General features: G+C 45.7%; 1 pseudogene; it reads left to right on the top strand.

Moving 5' to 3' along the window:
- The first annotated feature begins 146 nt into the window (after positions 1-146).
- LOC124033690 lies at positions 147-16,248 on the top strand (annotated as a pseudogene).
- The last annotated feature ends 4,839 nt before the right edge of the window (positions 16,249-21,087 follow it).

Raw genomic sequence — 21,087 nt, 5'->3', positions numbered from 1 at the left:
GTGTTTTAGCTGACATTGTGGCAGCCTTTGCCAATGTAGCCCTATGCTCCAGGCCTGTGGCAGAGGCTAATGCATATGTTACTGTGTACCTTGGCCATACTGAATGCTGTTTTGAACAGTGTACCAACAAACTGTATTTAAAAAGGATTGAGAGGGATTGTTTCTATCTGATCGTCGTGGAAAATGTGACCAGTGAATGAGGGTATTCAATTATCTGGCCCGGTGGGAGGAGTTTGTTTAGGTGTGCGTTCGTTTTGGAACGGGCTGACTCCCAGGGGTGAGCCAGTTGCCCCCAACCTCAGTGGTTCAAAGGCCACGGTTCCAAAGAAAAGTGACATAGCCTAGGCTAGATCAAACACGTGGGGTACAGAGTAGGATTCGGTATTTTCACATGCAGAAGTGATTTATTTTTATAAAAACGATTTATCTGCATTCCCATCCCAGGGTAGCCTAGTGGTTAGAGCATTCAACTGGTAAACGGGAGGTTGCAAGTTCAAATCCCCGAGCTGACAAGGTACAAATCTGTCGTTCTGCCGCTGAACAGGCGGTTAATCCACTGTTCCTAGGCCGTCATTGAAAATAAGAATTTGTTCTTAACTGACTTGCCTAGTTAAATAAATGAACAATAAAAACGAGTTAGAAATTTCGAACATATATTTTATGGACATGATATGTAAATGTATAGACCTTGCTGCTTTGTTGGCATACTTGCAGAATACTGTAAGGTTTGAGAAGGGCGCTCGTTACGTCACGGGCCATTGACAGAAGCACCGCGGCTCAGGTTAATAGAACTCCCTCATTTTCATAAACGTCACTTGTTGTTATCGTTCCACGCATATTGACCAATCGCAAAGCAACAGTCCGGTCTTTCGAAGGACCAGATGAGGTCGTGGGTATGCACGAACATAAATATAATTAAATGTGAATACTTTAACTTAAATTAATTGAATGTCCTTATTGTACACATATCAAAACCAATGATTGACAGCAGTGATACATGCATAGATACATATTTGTGAATGTTATTTTTTGTTTAAATTATTTTACGTCAGGCTGTTGACTTGGTTTATCTCTCTCGGCGTAATCGTAGCTAGTTTTAAACTGTTGAGGCTCAGGAGTCGATCGACCCCAACAGCCGGGACACTCTACCTGCTCCAGCCGAAGTATGGTTCACATGATGGGGCTGCTTTCAGTGAGTGTTGTGCCCCTGCGGAACGGGGTGCAGGCTTGGGGCAGAGGCGGCGCCACCATCCACGCAGCTTTTCGCTACAGTAACTTTAGCTCATTATCGAAGGTAGGGTGCAATTTATTTAAATAATGCCGTCCGTCGTCAACTTGCAAAAGAACCATGTCATGCTATCACACAACATTGATTACAGATATGCAATATATTTTAAAAATGCATGATTAAGCCTTGTTTGCCTATGCTTGATGAACTTTGTCAAAAATAGTTTATTGCACAAAGATCCCGTCCTTGCTTATGAAACATTTTTCCCCTGATTCACTTCATAACATATAGAGTTGCTGCGTCCTGTGGGGAAGGGGGCGTCTCAACTGCAGAAAATTGTGGGTCATGGCTAGAAGCGATCACTTCAGTTTTGATCAAATTAACGTCAAATTTGATTTTTCGTATCAGGTTAGGATAATTTACTCAGCAGGTTAGGAGAATTAACGTATCATTTTAGGATACTTGGGTTAAGGTGAGGACAATCTGTTAGTGTTAGATAAAATGCAAAAAACTTTTGCAAATCTACTTTTGACGTAAGTTTGACAAACTGCATCCTGTCGCAACGGTCTCGGAGCTTTTCGTATTATTCTAGCCTTGACCCAAATTGTGTGAAACATTCAAAGGCCTTTTGCCAAATCTTGTGTTTTTATAGCCTAACATAAATTAAATAAGTTAATCTGTTTATTAAGGACTTAAATATTATAATTTCTGTAATAATAATCAGTTTGCCTGGTTCAGTTATTATGTCTGGATGTGTTTTATATTCAATGAATAGTCAGGGGTAAAAATGATGCACACCCAAAAATGTTTTGTAGTGGGGCTGACTAACAGAGTAAACTATAAAAAGAAAGTCTGTTGCTATACTCATTTAAATGTTTGGGATCATAATTAGAATATTCAGTGAATAACATCTGAATAGTCTTCAACTGTGTATTGTTGAATATCATGGTAGGCTGTGTTAATCCAATCCCACTCTCTCCTCAGTGTTCTGCATTAAAACGAATCAATCCCATGGGATTAAATCAATGCACTTTCGCATTGGCTCGATTGCTCAGTTCCAAACCCCCACGAGGTAAATCACTCTAACACCAGGAATATGTTGATGTTATCATCTATGCATGTAATGACCATGGCAATTACAGATGACTGTGCAATTCATTTTTGTTGTTTGATTGTGTCCTACATCTTCAATCCCTATGCTAATTAGATGTTTTAATTGCTTCAGGATTTGAGAAGTTCTTCCCAAAGAGTGAGGACACTCCTGGAGTGAACAAATCATCTGAAGAGACCGGTGGTATTGCTGAAAGCCTATATCCTGTCTCTCTACTGGCACACTGTTCAAACACTGGGATGTCAATGATGGACAGCCAGTTGTCTGTGATTTAACTTCTTGTGTCATTTTGCTTGTTTAGATGAGAAGACCAAAGAGACAGAATCTCAGAGCGGAGGAGAAGAGGGACAAAATGAAAGTGGCGAGAGAGAGAGGAGGAGAGGCGGAAGGAAGGATGAATCAGACTGGTGGACACGCTTCCAGGTCTGTTTCAAAGCCTCTGCTTTCTACCGAGCAGACATGTAAACAAACAAGGTGTGCCTGTTTTCTCCACAACAACAGCACTCTGTCATCATTCATGTTTGATTTTCCACCCCTTTAATCTACCTGATCTGAACCAGAGACGCTACATAAACATGTCAGTCAATAATGGCTCGTTTGGCAGCCTGTTATGTAATGGACGAGAGAGGAAAGTAAAAAAAGGTTGCGTTTCTATTTCTAAAGGGCTGCTGTGTAAGAGGATAAAGGGTCACCTTTTATCATACTGCTAATGGGGGGGGGGGGTTGACAGTTTGCATGAGAGGGAGGCAGACGCTGGCAAGAGCACCACTCTGCTTGCTTCCACTCAGACACCGTGTCTGTGTGTGTTCGCTTGTGTGTGTGTGTGTGTGTTGATGAGACTAATGTATACATTTCCACCCTGTTTCCCCTCATTGTTTTCTCTGAATCTGACAGAATGATTTCCCCTTGGATGAGAAGACCATGCGCAATGTCGCGATCGGATTCGCCGGCATGGCCTCTGCGTTCCTGTATTTCTACTTCCGAGAGACTGGGAAGGAGGTCTCCTGGAAGGACTTTTTAAATAACTACCTGGCTAGAGGACTGGTGAGAGACAGGGGCTATGTTTACTTTTCTTCACTAGTTACTATGTAATTACTATGTATTTTATAAGACCCATAAGTAAAGTATTATTGCTTGTGTTTTCATTGGAGCTGTTATGTCATTGTTTGTGTGTGGAACAGTGAGTCTGAGGGCTTCATTATTTGATGTGTCTGATGTGTTCTCTGTACAGGTGGACCGTCTGGAGGTAGTCAACAAACAGTATGTCAGAGTCATCCCAGTGCATGGAGTCAACACGTCAGAGGTGGTATGTACCAAATAATCACAGGGGAGACATTTGGGAGCCTTGTTTTTTTACACTTTCCATAGGTCCCCTTTCTTTAGACTTCAAGACATGTACAGAGTTTACAAGTTAGTATGATATGCATTTGGATTTAGCTGTCTTATGTGGTTATGTTCCATAATGTTTTGCTTGGTATATAACCAGTGAGGAATGCCAGCAGTTGTGTGTTCACATCCCCTTGTCTCTCTGTGTGTCACAGAGCTACCTGTGGTTCAACATCGGCAGCGTGGAGACGTTTGAACGCAACCTGGAGCTGGCCCAGCAGGAGATGGGCCTGGACTCTACACACAGAGTACCTGTGATCTATGGAAGCCAGAGCGACGGGTGAGACATCATGAGGTCTAGGCCATGGGATGGGTGGAGCGCTGTGGGAACAGGAAGACTTTATTTGAATGTTGTTCAGATTAGGAGCTGTGTGGTTGGAACTCATTTGAAGGTCCTCTCTAATCCTGCACTCACTGACCCTGGAGATGTTGATAGATTGATTGGCTCCTTAATGCTAATCTCTCCTCTCTTTTATTTATATATAGTACTTTCCTGATGAGCATTCTTCCAACCCTCTTGCTGGTTGGCTTCCTGCTCTTCACCATGCGCCAGGGACCAATGGCAGGAGGCCGTGGCGGGGGGCGGGGCAACCCCTTCAGCATGGGGGAATCCAAGGCCAAGGTCATGAAGGACAACATTGATGTGAGATTTAAGGATGTGGCGGGCTGCGAAGAGGCCAAGATGGAGATCCTAGAGTTTGTCAACTTCCTGAAGAACCCCCGGCAGTACCAGGACCTGGGGGCCAAGATTCCCAAGGTAACTCTTTCCTTAGATACCATACCAGCATCTGAAATACTACTCAGAATAACCTTGTACAGGAGAATGCTCACCAAGAAATAGCAGTGTGTTGGATTTCATGGCCATGTCAGGAAAACACTGCTGTTGTGTATGCGGTATGACGAGCTGAGATTATAGTTAATTGGCTGTTTGTTTGCATAGACATTTCCATTGCATCTGTCACCACTGCACTCTAACCTCCAAGTACTCACAAGAGTGTCCACTTATACCAGCTATGACCATGTGCTTCCCAGGGTGCAGTGTTGTCGGGTCCCCCCGGCACAGGGAAGACCCTGCTAGCCAAGGCCACAGCCGGAGAGGCTAATGTCCCCTTCATCACCGTCAACGGATCTGAGTTCCAGGAGATGTTTGTTGGCGTAGGTCCAGCCAGGGTCAGTATTACCCCAGGGGAGAGGGGAGGAAGAGGGACAGTTGGATAACAGGGTGGATTTCTGTTAGCTTTTCCTCTTTTTGTCTAAATATTTGCTTTGAGGTCACGCACTTGTTTCACTCCTCCATGGGAATAAATACATGTATCACTGTATTGACATCAGTTTTATAGAAAAAGCATGATAAACTTTGCTAAAGTGTTGATTTGTTGTGCTGTGGACCTACCCAGTAATGTAACCCATTCCTTTCCCTTTTCCAGGTGAGGGATATGTTTGCCATGGCCCGTAAGAACGCTCCCTGCATCCTGTTCATCGATGAGATAGATGCCGTGGGCAGGAAGAGAGGCAGAGGGAACTTTGGGGGACAGAGGGAGCAGGAGAACACACTCAACCAGCTGCTAGTGGAGATGGATGGTAGGTCTGGTTTGGTCGTCTTACACTGGTTAAATGAAGGTTAAATGAAGCACAAAAAGGGAAATGATTCCCAAAGACACTCAATGAATGTGCCATGTTTAATTAACCATAGTTATCTGTGTCCTGTTTATTATGTGACCCTTCCATTCAATCTCTACTGTTTTTTTCCCCATCACTTCTCTGTTGGGTCTGTAGGGTTCAACACCAGCACTAACGTGGTCGTCTTGGCTGGAACCAACCGACCAGACATCCTGGACCCAGCACTGATGAGACCTGGGCGCTTCGACAGACAGATTTACATAGGTACAGTCAGTCCACTCCATAAATAACATCTGTGTGGCCTGGACCTGTTTATTTCTGTCATGGCTCTCTGTTCTGTCATGGCTCTCTGTTCTGTCATGGCTCTCTGTTCTGTCATGGCTCTCTGTTCTGTCATGGCTCTCTGTTCTGTCATGGCTCTCTGTTCTGTCATGGCTCTCTGTTCTGTCATGGCTCTCTGTTCTGTCATGGCTCTCTGTTCTGTCATGGCTCTCTGTTCTGTCATGGCTCTCTGTTCTGTCATGGCTCTCTGTTCTGTCATGGCTCTCTGTTCTGTCATGGCTCTCTGTTCTGTCATGGCTCTCTGTTCTGTCAATGATCTAAATACTGTAGTAGGTACAGATAGTCTAACTTTAGCAGGACCTAATCTTTCTCTACCTGTCGCCACATATCAGCACAGCCATTGTTACAGACTATCAGACAATTCATTGGCCCCTCTTTCAGAGTCCAGGTCTATCAGTACCTCACATATACAGGGCGGCAGGTAGCCTAGTGGAGCGTTGGAAGGTTGCAAGATAGGAATCCCGAGCTGACAAGGTAAAAATCTGTTCTGCCCCTGAACAAGGCAATTAACCCACTGTTCCTAGGCCGTCATTGAAAATAAGAATTTGTCCTTAACTGACTTGCCTTGTTAAATAAAGGTAAAAAAAATATATATATATATATTCTAGATATAAGCCACAGTATGTGGATGCTGCTACCTAGCCCCTGTACGGTCTACACAATGCTGTCTATTTCTACAGTAAAAGGTACTTTAACAGTGCTTTCAGTGTGTTCAGTACTGTGACTCAAAGAGCGTAGCTTACTTGCATTAAACCGTTTACCTGGATTAGAGTTCCCAGGATTAACGTGGCATTAGCGTTTATTTCTTTGCTCTGGCGTTGTTCTGGCTCTGCTCTCTGACAACTCTTCCTCTCTGGTCAACAGCCCACAAACAGAATGAGCTTTTCTGCCCTGTCGTCAGATTAGCATCTTCAGCGCAGTCTATTGGGGGATTACCCAGCCTGAGCCGGCCGGCATATCTCATGACATTAGCACGCCATGCCTGTCCAGTTCCGCCTCTCCTGACCTGACCCCCATTACCATAGTAACGCGCTAGCCTGGCCCTGTGAGGTTTGGGAAAGGAATTTGACGTGAACAGGAAAAACTCAGTGCTATAAATTCTAACTAGGGCCCAGAGTTATTTGCTGTTGGGTCCTGTGGTCATTGAGAACTCCTGGTCCATATTCTATTCCCAGACAGTCCTGGCTGAAATGAATGTGGTTCATATACAGAGGCTTCTTTTCTGTCACCTTTCCCTGGGTAGTGAAACCACTCCCTACAGCCCTTGCCGACATGATTAGAATCTGACATGACCCCATTTCAACAATGCAGTAAAAGCTTGCCTGGTTTTTGTCCTTGTTATCAAGACATTTTAGAAGTGAAAACTTGAAGTGCACAGAGATTTAAAAAAATATATATATATTTTTGGTCACATTCTTGGCAAAAGTACAGGTGCAGAAGCACTGACTGTGCAAAATGTTTTTGCCATCAGTACTATCATAACTTGCCTAATTGCCTTGTGTAGATAGCGTCCAACATTGCAGCGCCCAACATTGCAGCGCCCAACATTGCAGTGCCCAACATTGCAGTGCCCAACATTGCAGCGCCCAACATTGCAGCGCCCAACATTGCAGCGCCCAACATTGCAGCGCCCAACATTGCAGCGCCCAACATTGCAGTAACATGTTATGTCACCTGTGTGGATGTGGTTGTACCCTTTGTGAGTGAGGTGAGATTTCTTACGGCTGGGATCCATTTCCCCCCAAGTCCAGTCCAGCTGTACAATGGTAGACTGCTCTGGCCTGGCCTCACTAGCCTGCATTCTTCTGTCTGCCATGGAAACTAACTGCAGCGTGATTGAGAGCTTCTATAAACCGAAGGGTTATGTAACCGGGGGATAGTAACCATTAGGGATAGGAAGCGAGGTAAGCTGCTCCCCTGGGCCCTGTGACTAGGGTGTCAATATTTTCCCTCTTCCTCCAGTCTGAACCAGTGATCCGTCTCCATAAATATGTTACACTTCCTCCCTGTCAAACATGATCCCCCTCTCTTTCCCTTTCTATCCCTACTCTAATTCAAATGGTCTTTCTCACTCTTCTTCTCCTCTCAGGTCCACCAGACATAAAAGGTAGAGCATCCATCTTTAAGGTCCATCTGAGGCCTCTGAAGCTGGACTCCAGTATAGACTCTGAAGCTTTGGCCAGGAAACTAGCTGCCCTCACACCTGGCTTCACTGGTGAGTGCAGGGCCAGGCGTGTTTGTCTGTGCACGTTGACAGCTAGCTGTATAAGGGATGGTTCGGATTTTGGAAATGAAGCCCTTTATCTACTTCCATAGAGTCAGATGAACTCATGGATACCATTTGTATGTCTCTGTGTCCAGTATGAAGGAAGTTAGAGGTGGCTTTGTAGGCCAATGCTAACTAGCATTAGCGAGACTTTGACTTTGTGCTAGCTTTACCCACATACTTCCGTTCTTTATGATAATCTAGTTAGAATTTGCTCGTGAGGGAAGTAGATAAAGGGATTCATTGCCAAAATCCCAAACTATCCCTTTAAAAGTAATGATGAAATTAACACAGTACATGGTTCTGTCAACATACAGGAGCTGATATTGCCAACGTGTGTAATGAGGCGGCCCTGATAGCAGCACGCTACCTTAACAAGTCTATCATCGTCAAGCACTTTGAGCAGGCCATCGAGAGGGTCATCGGAGGTAAGCTACTGTCACTGACTGGGGGATGGTGGGGAGAGTGGATGTCAGGGACCAGGGCTCAAATAGGGAGTTAATCTTTGGAATGTAACTGTCAGACTGACTGGTGTTGACATGACCTTTCTGCCCTGTCTGTCGGCGCCAGTGAGGCCACTCTTTTACTCCTGAACATGTAACCAAGCCCCCTCCCCTAACACACACAAGTGCAGCCTTGAGACATGAAACTCACACACACTTTGTGGTTGTAAACATGCCCTCCTTTCCCCCCCAGGTCTGGAGAAGAAGACCCAGGTACTACAGCCATTAGAGAAGACCACTGTAGCATACCACGAGGCTGGCCATGCTGTGGTGGGCTGGTACCTGGAACATGCTGACCCTCTGCTCAAGGTGTGTGGCCATCTCTTCCCCCCCCCCCCCCCCTCAATAACATTCTCTTCTCCCCTCTTCTATTGTCTTTTATCCCCACCCACTGTCTCTTCTGTCCTTACTGTCCCTGTTCCACTTCGCTCCCGCAGGTAGTATAACTTTTTCATTACATTTCATTATAGCACAACGGTTTGATTTGTCTAATCTTAGCAATTTCTTCTCAGCTAGCTACATAGCCGTCTTTGTATCAAAGATAATTGCGTAATTATCGTATTTCGCCGTCCTAACGTAGTCTTCACTAGCCAGCTAGCTAACGTCCACTGATTAGCTGCACTGGGAAAACTATTACACTCAACTGAACGACTTGATTAGTGTAGTGTTAGCTAGCTACATAGCTGTCTTTGCTGTCTTCGTATCTTCGTATCCAAGATAATTGTGTTGTTTAGGTTTAGAGTGTGTAGTCTTAGAGTGATTATCTTAATTTACCGAGGTTAGCTAGCCAGCTATTTGTCATCCTTAACGTAGGAGACTCTGCTAGCTAGCCAACAGCTAGCCAACGCTAGCCAAGGTCTACTGAATAGAACTCAACAACCCGGTCGCATTCACAGGTAGTATCACATTTTCATTTCATTACAGTACAACGGTTTGATTTGTTTGATCGTAGCTAGCTACATAGCTAGCTACATAGCCGTCTTTGTATCAAAGATAATTGTCTAGAGCGATTTTATAGGTTAGCTAGCCAGCTATTGTCGTTCTTTTAACGCAACGTAACGTAAACAACACTACTAGCTAGCCAGCTAGCCCCCGAATAGCAGCACTGCAGAAACTATTACACTCAACGGAACGACTTGATTAGTGTAGTGTCAACAACGCACCCACTGCTAGCTAGCCTACTTCAGCAGTACTGTATCATTTTTAATCATTTTAGTCAATAAGATTCTTGCTACGTAGCTTAACTTTCTGAACATTCGAGACGTGTAGTCCACTTGTCATTCCAATCTCCTTTGCATTAGCGTAGCCTCTTCTGTAGCCTGTCAACTATGTGTCTGTTTATCCCTGTTCTCTCCTCTCTGCACAGACCATACAAACGCTCCACACTGCGTGGCCGCGGCCACCCTAATCTGGTTGTCCCAGCGCGCACGACCCACGTGGAGTTCCAGGTCTCCGGTAGCCTCTGGAACTGCCGATCTGCGGTCAACAAGGCAGAGTTCATCTCAGCCTATGCCTCCCTCCAGTCCCTCGACTTCTTGGCACTAACGGAAACATGGATCACCACAGACAACACTGCTACTCCTACTGCTCTCTCTTCGTCCGCCCACGTGTTCTCGCACACCCCGAGAGCTTCTGGTCAGCGGGGTGGTGGCACCGGGATCCTCATCTCTCCCAAGTGGTCATTCTCTCTTTCTCCCCTTACCCATCTGTCTATCGCCTCCTTTGAATTCCATGCTGTCACAGTTACCAGCCCTTTCAAGCTTAACATCCTTATCATTTATCGCCCTCCAGGTTCCCTCGGAGAGTTCATCAATGAGCTTGATGCCTTGATAAGCTCCTTTCCTGAGGACGGCTCACCTCTCACAGTTCTGGGCGACTTTAACCTCCCCACGTCTACCTTCGACTCATTCCTCTCTGCCTCCTTCTTTCCACTCCTCTCCTCTTTTGACCTCACCCTCTCACCTTCCCCCTACTCACAAGGCAGGCAATACGCTCGACCTCATCTTTACTAGATGCTGTTCTTCCACTAACCTCATTGCAACTCCCCTCCAAGTCTCCGACCACTACCTTGTATCCTTTTCCCTCTCGCTCTCATCCAACACCTCCCACACTGCCCCTACTCGGATGGTATCGCGCCGTCCCAACCTTCGCTCTCTCTCCCCCGCTACTCTCTCCTCTTCCATCCTATCATCTCTTCCCTCCGCTCAAACCTTCTCCAACCTATCTCCTGATTCTGCCTCCTCAACCCTCCTCTCCACCCTCTCTGCATCCTTTGACTCTCTATGTCCCCTATCCTCCAGGCCGGCTCGGTCCTCCCCTCCCGCTCCGTGGCTCGATGACTCATTGCGAGCTCACAGAACAGGGCTCCGGGCAGCCGAGCGGAAATGGAGGAAAACTCGCCTCCCTGCGGACCTGGCATCCTTTCACTCCATCCTCTCTACATTTTCCTCCTCTATCTCTGCTGCTAAAGCCACTTTCTACCACGCTAAATTCCAAGCATCTACCTCTAACCCTAGGAAGCTCTTTGCCACCTTCTCCTCCCTCCTGAATCCTGCTCCCCTCCCCCCCCCCTCCTCCCTCTCTGCAGATGACTTCGTCAACCATTTTGAAAAGAAGGTCGACGACATCCGATCCTCGTTTGCTAAGTCAAACGACACCGCTGGTTCTGCTCACACTGCCCTACCCTGTGCTCTGACCTCTTTCTCCCCTCTCTCTCCAGATGAAATCTCGCGTCTTGTGACGGCCGGCCGCCCAACAACCTGCCCGCTTGACCCTATCCCCTCCTCTCTTCTCCAGACCATTTCCGGAGACCTTCTCCCTTACCTCACCTCGCTCATCAACTCATCCCTGACCGCTGGCTACGTCCCTTCCGTCTTCAAGAGAGCGAGAGTTGCACCCCTTCTGAAAAAACCTACACTCGATCCCTCCGATGTCAACAATTACAGACCAGTATCCCTTCTTTCTTTTCTCTCCAAAACTCTTGAACGTGCCGTCCTTGGCCAGCTCTCCCGCTATCTCTCTCTGAATGACCTTCTTGATCCAAATCAGTCAGGTTTCAAGACTAGTCATTCAACTGAGACTGCTCTCCTCTGTATCACGGAGGCGCTCCGCACTGCTAAAGCTAACTCTCTCTCCTCTGCTCTCATCCTTCTAGATCTATCGGCTGCCTTCAATACTGTGAACCATCAGATCCTCCTCTCCACCCTCTCCGAGTTGGGCATCTCCGGCGCGGCCCATACTTGGATTGCGTCCTACCTGACAGGTCGCTCCTACCAGGTGGCGTGGCGAGAATCTGTCTCCTCACCACGCGCTCTCACCACTGGTGTCCCCCAGGGCTCTGTTCTAGGCCCTCTCCTATTCTCGCTATACACCAAGTCACTTGGCTCTGTCATAACCTCACATGGTCTCTCCTATCATTGCTATGCAGACGACACACAACTAATCTTCTCCTTTCCCCCTTCTGATGACCAGGTGGCGAATCGCATCTCTGCATGTCTGGCAGACATATCAGTGTGGATGACGGATCACCACCTCAAGCTGAACCTCGGCAAGACGGAGCTGCTCTTCCTCCCGGGGAAGGACTGCCCGTTCCATGATCTCGCCATCACGGTTGACAACTCCATTGTGTCCTCCTCCCAGAGCGCTAAGAACCTTGGTGTGATCCTGGACAACACCCTGTCGTTCTCAACCAACATCAAGGCGGTGACCCGTTCCTGTAGGTTCATGCTCTACAACATCCGCAGAGTACGACCCTGCCTCACACAGGAAGCGGCGCAGGTCCTAATCCAGGCACTTGTCATCTCCCGTCTGGACTACTGCAACTCGCTGTTGGCTGGGCTCCCTGCCTGTGCCATTAAACCCCTTCAACTCATCCAGAACGCCGCAGCCCGTCTGGTGTTCAACCTTCCCAAGTTCTCTCACGTCACCCCGCTCCTCCGTTCTCTCCACTGGCTTCCAGTTGAAGCTCGCATCCGCTACAAGACCATGGTGCTTGCCTACGGAGCTGTGAGGGGAACGGCACCTCAGTACCTCCAGGCTCTGATCAGGCCCTACACCCAAACAAGGGCACTGCGTTCATCCACCTCTGGCCTGCTCGCCTCCCTACCACTGAGGAAGTACAGCTCCCGCTCAGCCCAGTCAAAACTGTTCGCTGCTCTGGCCCCCCAATGGTGGAACAAACTCCCTCACGACGCCAGGACAGCGGAGTCAATCACCACCTTCCGGAGACACCTGAAACCCCACCTCTTTAAGGAATACCTAGGATAGGATAAGTATTCCCTCTCACCCCCCCCCTTTAAGATTTAGATGCACTATTGTAAAGTGACTGTTCCACTGGATGTCATAAGGTGAATGCACCAATTTGTAAGTCGCTCTGGATAAGAGCGTCTGCTAAATGACTTAAATGTAATGTTAAATGTTCTACCCACCCTACTGTTAGAGGAATTGATTTCCTATATGTTCAATTAAAACACTCTGTCCGTTTCTAAGAATTTGTAAGATACTTATTTGCATAGAATGGACAGAGACCAGTCTCATAATTAATCAGTAGCGTTTATTTCCGAGAGCTCTGGTCATAATACAATGTACATTGGTTTATATACATCACATTTCATCATAAATGTCTCTCCTCCTCTCAGATACAATGGCAATATAGTTCACAAGCCTTCCCACATTGTCTGTCACCTGTTAAACAATCTACTTCAAGCCCAAGGTCTCTCCCCTCCCTGGGTGGGGACAGAATGTCCTGTAAGGAACACAGTATTCCAGCCGGTCTGACGATAGCTCCATTCGTTTCTAACAAGGAACAGAAAGTCCTTGTTCTAATTCTTGACGAAAACTACACACATTACATTCAGTATTATGATTATAATAAGATTCATACATCCATCCAGTAACATAGTAGTATTCTGTTTAGTTATAGTTCTGATTTAAATGTATACATAATTTAGTCATTATTCATAAAAATCCCTTAACACCTACCTATCCCTCAATTTCACCCTGAGCAGAATGTAGGATTTTACCTGTTTGTTTCCTCTCCTGTCCCAGGTGTCAATCATCCCCCGGGGGAAGGGTTTGGGGTATGCTCAGTACCTCCCTAAGGAGCAGTACCTGTTCACGCGGGAGCAGCTGTTTGACAGGATGTGTATGATGCTGGGGGGGACGTGTGGCAGAGCAGGTCTTTTTTTGGGAAGATCACCACAGGGGCACAGGATGACCTCCGGAAGGTCACGCAGTCTGCCTACGCACAGGTAAACGCATGCGCGTTTAAACCAGCAGTGATGTATGTTCACACACACACACTCTAATTAACCTCTCTCTCCCCCTCGATCCCTCTCTCAGGTGGTTCAGTTTGGGATGAGTGAGGTGGTGGGCCAGGTGTCTTTTGAGCTCCCCAGGCAGGGAGAGATGGTGATGGAGAAGCCTTACAGCGAGCCCACGGCCCAGCTCATAGACCAGGAGGTCCGCTCACTCATAGACGCCGCCTTCCAACGCACACAGCAGCTCATCACTGAGAAGAGAGATGTGGTAGAGAAGGTGAGGGGGATAGAGAGGGGTATGTAGGAGAGAGATGGTGACAGAGGAGGGACATATGGAGAGGGCTAGAGAGAGGAGGTCCAAATCTCTTAACCCTAAGAGGGGGAGAAATAGGATGGCAATCGCATCGATAACCTATCAGAAAGGTATATAGAACATGGTTGAAAAGTGGTCTAACCTCCATCCCCTCCTGTGTGTCTCCCCTCCAGGTGGGGAGGCGTCTCCTGGAGAAGGAGGTTCTGGACAGGGCTGATATGCTGGAGCTGCTGGGTCCTCGCCCCTACAAGGAGAAGTCTACGTATGAGGAGTTTGTGGAGGGGACGGGGCCCATGAAGGAGGACACCTCCCTTCCAGAGGGCCTCAAGAACTGGAACAAGGACCGGGGGACGGAAGAGCCTCCCCAGGAGCAGCAACGCAAGCAGGCTCTTTACCTGTAGACTGACACCACGTCTGGCCTGGCCCCCACTCAACCAGGCCACTGGAGGAACATGTTGAGACTTAATTTGGTGAGGGGAGGGCACTTGACATGACCCAGACAGACTGATATCAGGAGAGGGTGTCAGGTTTAACAAGGCACCCCTGCACCGTGTCCCTGATGGCTACAGATTGAGGGTTGTGGGGTGCAGCAGGGGATCTGTTCCAACAGCCTAGATTGTGCCAATTCTCATGTAGACTTTTTTTCAAATTCGTTTGGGAATGCAAAAAGGTGTTCCTGTATTTTGGTTTTGCAGGGCATGAGATTCATCAATCTGTGAAGGATGTCCACTCCTCCACCATGCTGTTCCTTTCCTTCCCTGGAGATTCCCTGCTGTACTATGTTCCTCCTTTATCCTGACCGTAGTGCATTCCAGGGCTGGTAAGGTCATTCTAAGGCCCTAGAGACCATGGTCGGCACAGGGAAAGTATATTGTTTTAATAGTTGTGTAGTATTCATTATTTTACCTTTTTCATTGTGTGTTGGATGAGTTTGTCTGACATGCAACATTTTTATGAATATATGATCATGTACATCAGGGATGGGTGACTGTCTGTGGCCATTTTGAAGGCCCTTGGATAAATCCCCCCCAACTTACTGTTGTGAGTTAAAATACACAAGGTGCAAGTTTTTCTTTTGTTAGTCAATTAGCAATTTTATTGATGTATTTTTATGGTGTAGGTATGCAGATCTGTGAGCAACTGCGGCCCCTCATGATGAGTTCAGTTTTTTTGTGGCCCCCAACCCCATCAATACTACCCATCCCCGATGTACATCTCATTTGAAGTGAGATGTTTTCTTTTAGATTTCATATTGGAACATGAAGGGCTATGTGAGTGTGTGTGTGTTGCACCATTGTAATAATTTGGTTGGTGCTAATTTGTCCTCTTTCACACATGTACAAGTGTATATTAATACCGTGTGTGATTTGGACAGCCAGGGTCTGCCATTATCAACGGTGACCCTGGAGGTAAGTGCCTTGCTCAAGGGCACATTGACAGATTTGGTTTTCACCTTGTTGGCTCTGGGTTCTAGCAACCTTTTAAGTTACTGTCCCAACGCTCTATCCGCTAGGCTACCTGTCGTGCGACGTCTAATCCTCAACGTTTTTGCTACCTTCTGACCTTGTTGAATTTCAGCGCCGTGTTCATGTTCCCATGTCTTTCTTCAGTCATTGACACTTGTTAACTAAACAGCCATGTGACTGCGGAGGGTTTTCAGAAAGCTCAGCAGAAATCCAGTCCATGCAGAGCAGACTGTAACAGTGGGACAGTATGACATTGACATTGTATTTTATCCTCTTTCTGGTTGAGGTTCAAACTGTTAGTAGGTCTCATTGAAGAAAAACCCGTCTTCTGAATGTCACTTTTCAGTCTTTTGCGAAAAACAACCGCCACTCCTCTACCTGCCCACTTTTCCCCACAGGAAAACAGCTTCTGACAAGTTTTATTTCTGAGTACAACTAGTGTACACTACCTCACCTCTTATGCTCTCTCAATGTTGCTATAAGTCAACTGACAACAGATGAACTTCACACGTCTTTTGTGAAGTATTGAGATACATACACTACTGTTCAAACATTTGGTATCATTTAGAAATGTCATTTAGAAATGTTTTTGAAAGAAAATAACATTTATGTCCATTTAAATTAACATAGAATTGATCAGAAATACAGTGTAGACATTGTTAATGTTGTAAATTACTATTATAGCTGGAACCAGCAGATAAAAAAAAAAATGGAATGTCTACATAGGTGTACAGAGGCCCATTATCAGCAACCATCACTCCTGTGTTTCAATGGCACGTTGTGTTAGCTAATCCAAGTTTATACATTTAAAGGCTAATTGATCATTAGAAAAACCTTTTGCAATTATGTTAGCACAGCTGAAAATTGTTGTTCTGATTTAAAGAAGCAATAAAACAGGCCTTTAGACTAGTTGAGCATCTGGAGCATCAGCATTTGTGGGTCTGATTAAGACTTTCTTCTGAAGCTGGTCAGTCTATTCTTGTCCTGAGAAATGAAGGCTTTTCCATTAGAGAAACTGAAACTCTCGTACAATGCTGTGTACTACTCCCTTCACAGAACAGCGCAAACTGGCCCTAACCAGAATAGAAAGGATTGGGAGGCCCCGGTGCACAACTGAGCAAGAGGACAAGTACATTAGTGTCTAGTTTGAGAAACCGACGCCTCACAAGTCCTCAACTGGCAGCTTCATTAAATAGTACCCGCAAAACACCAGTCTCAACAACAGAGACTGGTGTTTTGCGGGTACAACTTAATGAAGCTGCCAGTTGAGGTCTTGTGAGGCGTCGGTTTTTCAAACTAGACACTCTAATGTACTTGTCCTCTTGATATATTCACTATTATTCTACAATGTAGAAAATAGTTGTAAAAAATAATTTCAAACTCTTCAATGAGTTCGTATGTACGAACTTTTGACTGGTACTATATATCTCCATAGCAACGCCAGCTGAGCCATGCTTACTCCCACGCCCCTGGAGAAACCCTGTAGAGGGGTTTTGGTTTCCACTTCTCAGAATAGAGGGTATTGGGTTTTTTGGAGAAGTAATGAGATGATGTCGTACCGATCTGCATTGCACTTTCTGAAGGTTTTTTTTTACCTTTTACTGCTGAAAATAAAGGTGTCACTACCTCACTCAATCTCAGTATTTCTGACAGTTTTTGAAACTGCAACCTACATGGATTTATATTGAAAATGAGAATTGTTACACTCCGGACCATATGTATAAAACAATATGTTTCTACTTCTATGCCTAGTTGTGTGGGTCAGCGTAAACAAAAAAGACAATGTTTTTACAGTACATTCCAGATGTCTTGGTGTAGCCTGAACTGTGTTTAAATTCCAATCCTGCTTTTCTGCCTGATTGACTGACTGCTGGTTCTTGTGGCTCAGTTCATCTAGTGATATTGCTTAAAGTACTATAAGGAATGTGTATATGACTGTTTCAATGCAAAATAAAATACTAAAATACATCCAGAAATGTTTAGTTTGCTATGTGATATATTATCAACATCTGACATTCACCAATAAATTCTTGATTTTATGTCCCAGTGTGAATGCTGTAAGGATGACTTAAATCAGGAGTATTTGTGCCACTATTTATACTGGATGTGAAATCCCATTCCATAGGAACAGGGGGCACATTTTGTGTTGCTTTATATACAGTAGTGTACAGGTAACTGCCAAAATGAAGGAAACACCAACATAGTAACTTAGTAGAGTGCTTGGCCACCACAAGCCAGAACAGCTTCAGTGCACCTTCGCACAGATCATTTGGAATTGTTTGTTTGATAGTGGTGGAAAATGCTGTCTCAGGTGCTGCTTCAGAATCTCCCATAAGTGTTCAGTTAGGTTGAGGTCTGGTTCCTGAGATGGTCATGGCATATGGTTTACATCGTTTTAATGCTCGTCAAACCATTCATTCAGTGAGCACGCCTGCCCTGTGGATGGTAGCCAAAATGAATGGCTTTCCCAGCAATATTATACATGAACCTACGCATGACGGGATTTTAATTGCTTAATGAACTCTGGAAGGACACCTGTGTGGAAGCACCTGCTTTCTATATACTTTGTATTACTCATGTACTCATTCCTCACATTTCCTTTATTTTGGTAGTTACATGTACACAGTCCATGCCTCTGTGTGTTGGTGGTTGGTGGCACCTTAATTGGGGAGGATGGGCTCATGGTAATGGCTGCAACTGAATAAATTAAATGTTATTTGTATTTCTTATGGATCCCCATTATCTGCTGCCAAGGATACCATTCCATTCACTCCATTTCAGCCATTAGTATGAGCTGTCCTCCCCTCAGCAGCCTCCTATGGTTCCTATATACATGGTTCATATAAATGTGGCTATTTTTCTGTTATTCTGGCTGCATTTTTTTTGATGTGACTGTAAATTAGCCGTAGTTGGCTAGCTAGCAAGCAAGGGATAAGACGTTGCCAGCCAGTATGGCAATGGAATATTTAGAACGACTGGGTTGTGTCTGTCATAGATACAGAACAAAAAGGCTGAACGACTGGGTTGCTTCTCTGTCAACAGAACCGATAGAACGAACGACCAGCCGGCTTGGGTAGCAACCCTAGATTTGTGTTGGGACTGTATCTTCTGGAAGTTTTATTTATTTTATTTCACCTTTATTTAACCAGGGAGGCAAGTTGAGAACAAGTTCTCATTTACAATTGCGACCTGGCCAAGATAAAGCAAAGCAGTTTGACAGATACAACAACACAGTTACACATGGAGTAAAACAAACATATAGTCAATAATACAGTATAAACAAGTCTATATACAATGTGAGCAAATGAGGTGAGAAGGGAGGTAAAGGCAAAAAAGGCCATGGTGGCAAAGTAAATACAGTATAGCAAGTAAAACACTGGAATGGTAGTTTTTGCAATGGAAGAATGTGCAAAGTAGAAATAAAAATAATGGGGTGCAAAGGAGCAAAATAAATAAATAAATTAAATACAGTTGGGAAAGAGGTAGTTGTTTGGGCTAAATTATAGGTGGGCTATGTACAGGTGCAGTAATCTGTAAGATGCTCTGACAGTTGGTGCTTAAAGCTAGTGAGGGAGATAAGTGTTTCCAGTTTCAGAGATTTTTGTAGTTCGTTCCAGTCATTGGCAGCCGAGAACTGGAAGGAGAGGCGGCCAAAGAAAGAATTGGTTTTGGGGGTGACTAGAGAGATATACCTGCTGGAGCGTGTGCTACAGGTGGGAGATGCTATGGTGACCAGCGAGCTGAGATAAGGGGGGACTTTACCTAGCAGGGTCTTGTAGATGACATGGAGCCAGTGGGTTTGGCGACGAGTATGAAGCGAGGGCCAGCCAACGAGAGCGTACAGGTCGCAATGGTGGGTAGTATATGGGGCTTTGGTGACAAAACGGATTGCAATGTGATAGACTGCATCCAATTTGTTGAGTAGGGTATTGGAGGCTATTTTGTAAATGACATCGCCAAATTCGAGGATTGGTAGGATGGTCAGTTTTACAAGGGTATGTTTGGCAGCATGAGTGAAGGATGCTTTGTTGAGAAATAGGAAGCCAATTCTAGATTTAACTTTGGATTGGAGATGTTTGATATGGGTCTGGAAGGAGAGTTTACAGTCTAACCAGAGACCTAAGTATTTGTAGTTGTCCACGTATTCTAAGTCAGAGCCGTCCAGAGTAGTGATGTTGGACAGGCGGGTAGGTGCAGGTAGCGATCGGTTGAAGAGCATGCATTTAGTTTTACTTGTATTTAAGAGCAATTGGAGGCCATGGAATGGCATTGAAGCTTGCCTGGAGGGTTGTTAACACAGTGTCCAAAGAAGGGCCGGAAGTATACAGAATGGTGTCGTCTGCGTAGAGGTGGATCAGAGACTCACCAGCAGCAAGAGCGACCTCATTGATGTATACAGAGAAGAGAGTCGGTCCAAGAATTGAACCCTGTGGCACCCCCATAGAGACTGCCAGAGGTCCGGACAGCAGACCCTCCGATTTGACACACTGAACTCTATCAGAGAAGTAGTTGGTGAACCAGGTGAGGCAATCATTTGAGAAACCATGGCTGTCGAGTCTGCCGATGAGGATGTGGTGATTGACAGAGTCGAAAGCCTTGGCCAGATCAATGAATAGGGCTGCACAGTAATGTTTCTTATCGATGGCGGTTAAGATATCGTTTAGGACCTTGAGCGTGGCTGAGGTGCACCCATGACCAGCTCTGAAACCAGATTGCATAGCAGAGAAGGTATGGTGAGATTCGAAATGGTCGATAATCTGTTTGTTGACTTGACTTTCGAAGACCTTAGAAAGGCATGGTAGGATAGATATAGGTCTGTAGCAGTTTGGGTCAAGAGTGTCCCCCCCTTTGAAGAGGGGGATGACCGCAGCTGCTTTCCAATCTTTGGGAATCTCAGACGACACGAAAGAGAGGTTGAACAGGCTAGTAATAGGGGTGGCAACAATTTCGGCAGATAATTTTAGAAAGAAAGGGTCCAGATTGTCTAGCCCGGCTGATTTGTAGGGGTCCAGATTTTTCAGCTCTTTCAGAACATCAGCTGAATGGATTTGGGAGAAGGAGAAATGGGGAAGGCTTGGGCGAGTTGCTGTTGGGGGTGCAGTGCTGTTGACCGGGGTAGGAGTAGCCAGGTGGAAAGCATGGCCAGCCGTAGAAAAATGCTTATTGAAATTCTCAATTATGGTGGATTTATCAGTGGTGACAGTGTTTCCTATCTTCAGTGCAGTGGGCAGCTGGGAGGAGGTGTTCTTATTCTCCATGGACTTTACAGTGTCCCAGAAGTTTTTTGAGTTAGTGTTGCAGGAAGCAAATTTCTGCTTGAAAAAGCTAGCCTTGGCTTTTCTAACTGCTTGTGTATAACGGTTTCTAGCTTCCCTGAACAGCTGCATATCACGGGGGCTGTTCGATGCTAATGCAGAACGCCATAGGATGTTTTTGTGTTGGTTAAGGGCAGTCAGGTCTGGGGAGAACCAAGGGCTATATCTGTTCCTGGTTCTACATTTCTTGAATGGGGCATGTTTATTTAAGATGGTTAGGAAGGCATTTAAAAAAAATATCCAGGCATCCTCTACTGACGGGATGAGATCAATATCCTT

This window comes from Oncorhynchus gorbuscha, linkage group LG04 (assembly GCF_021184085.1).
Source record: "Oncorhynchus gorbuscha isolate QuinsamMale2020 ecotype Even-year linkage group LG04, OgorEven_v1.0, whole genome shotgun sequence".
NCBI lineage: Eukaryota > Metazoa > Chordata > Actinopteri > Salmoniformes > Salmonidae > Oncorhynchus > Oncorhynchus gorbuscha.
Note: the sequence above shows the minus strand (reverse complement) of the source record. Positions and strands in the feature narration are given on the sequence as shown.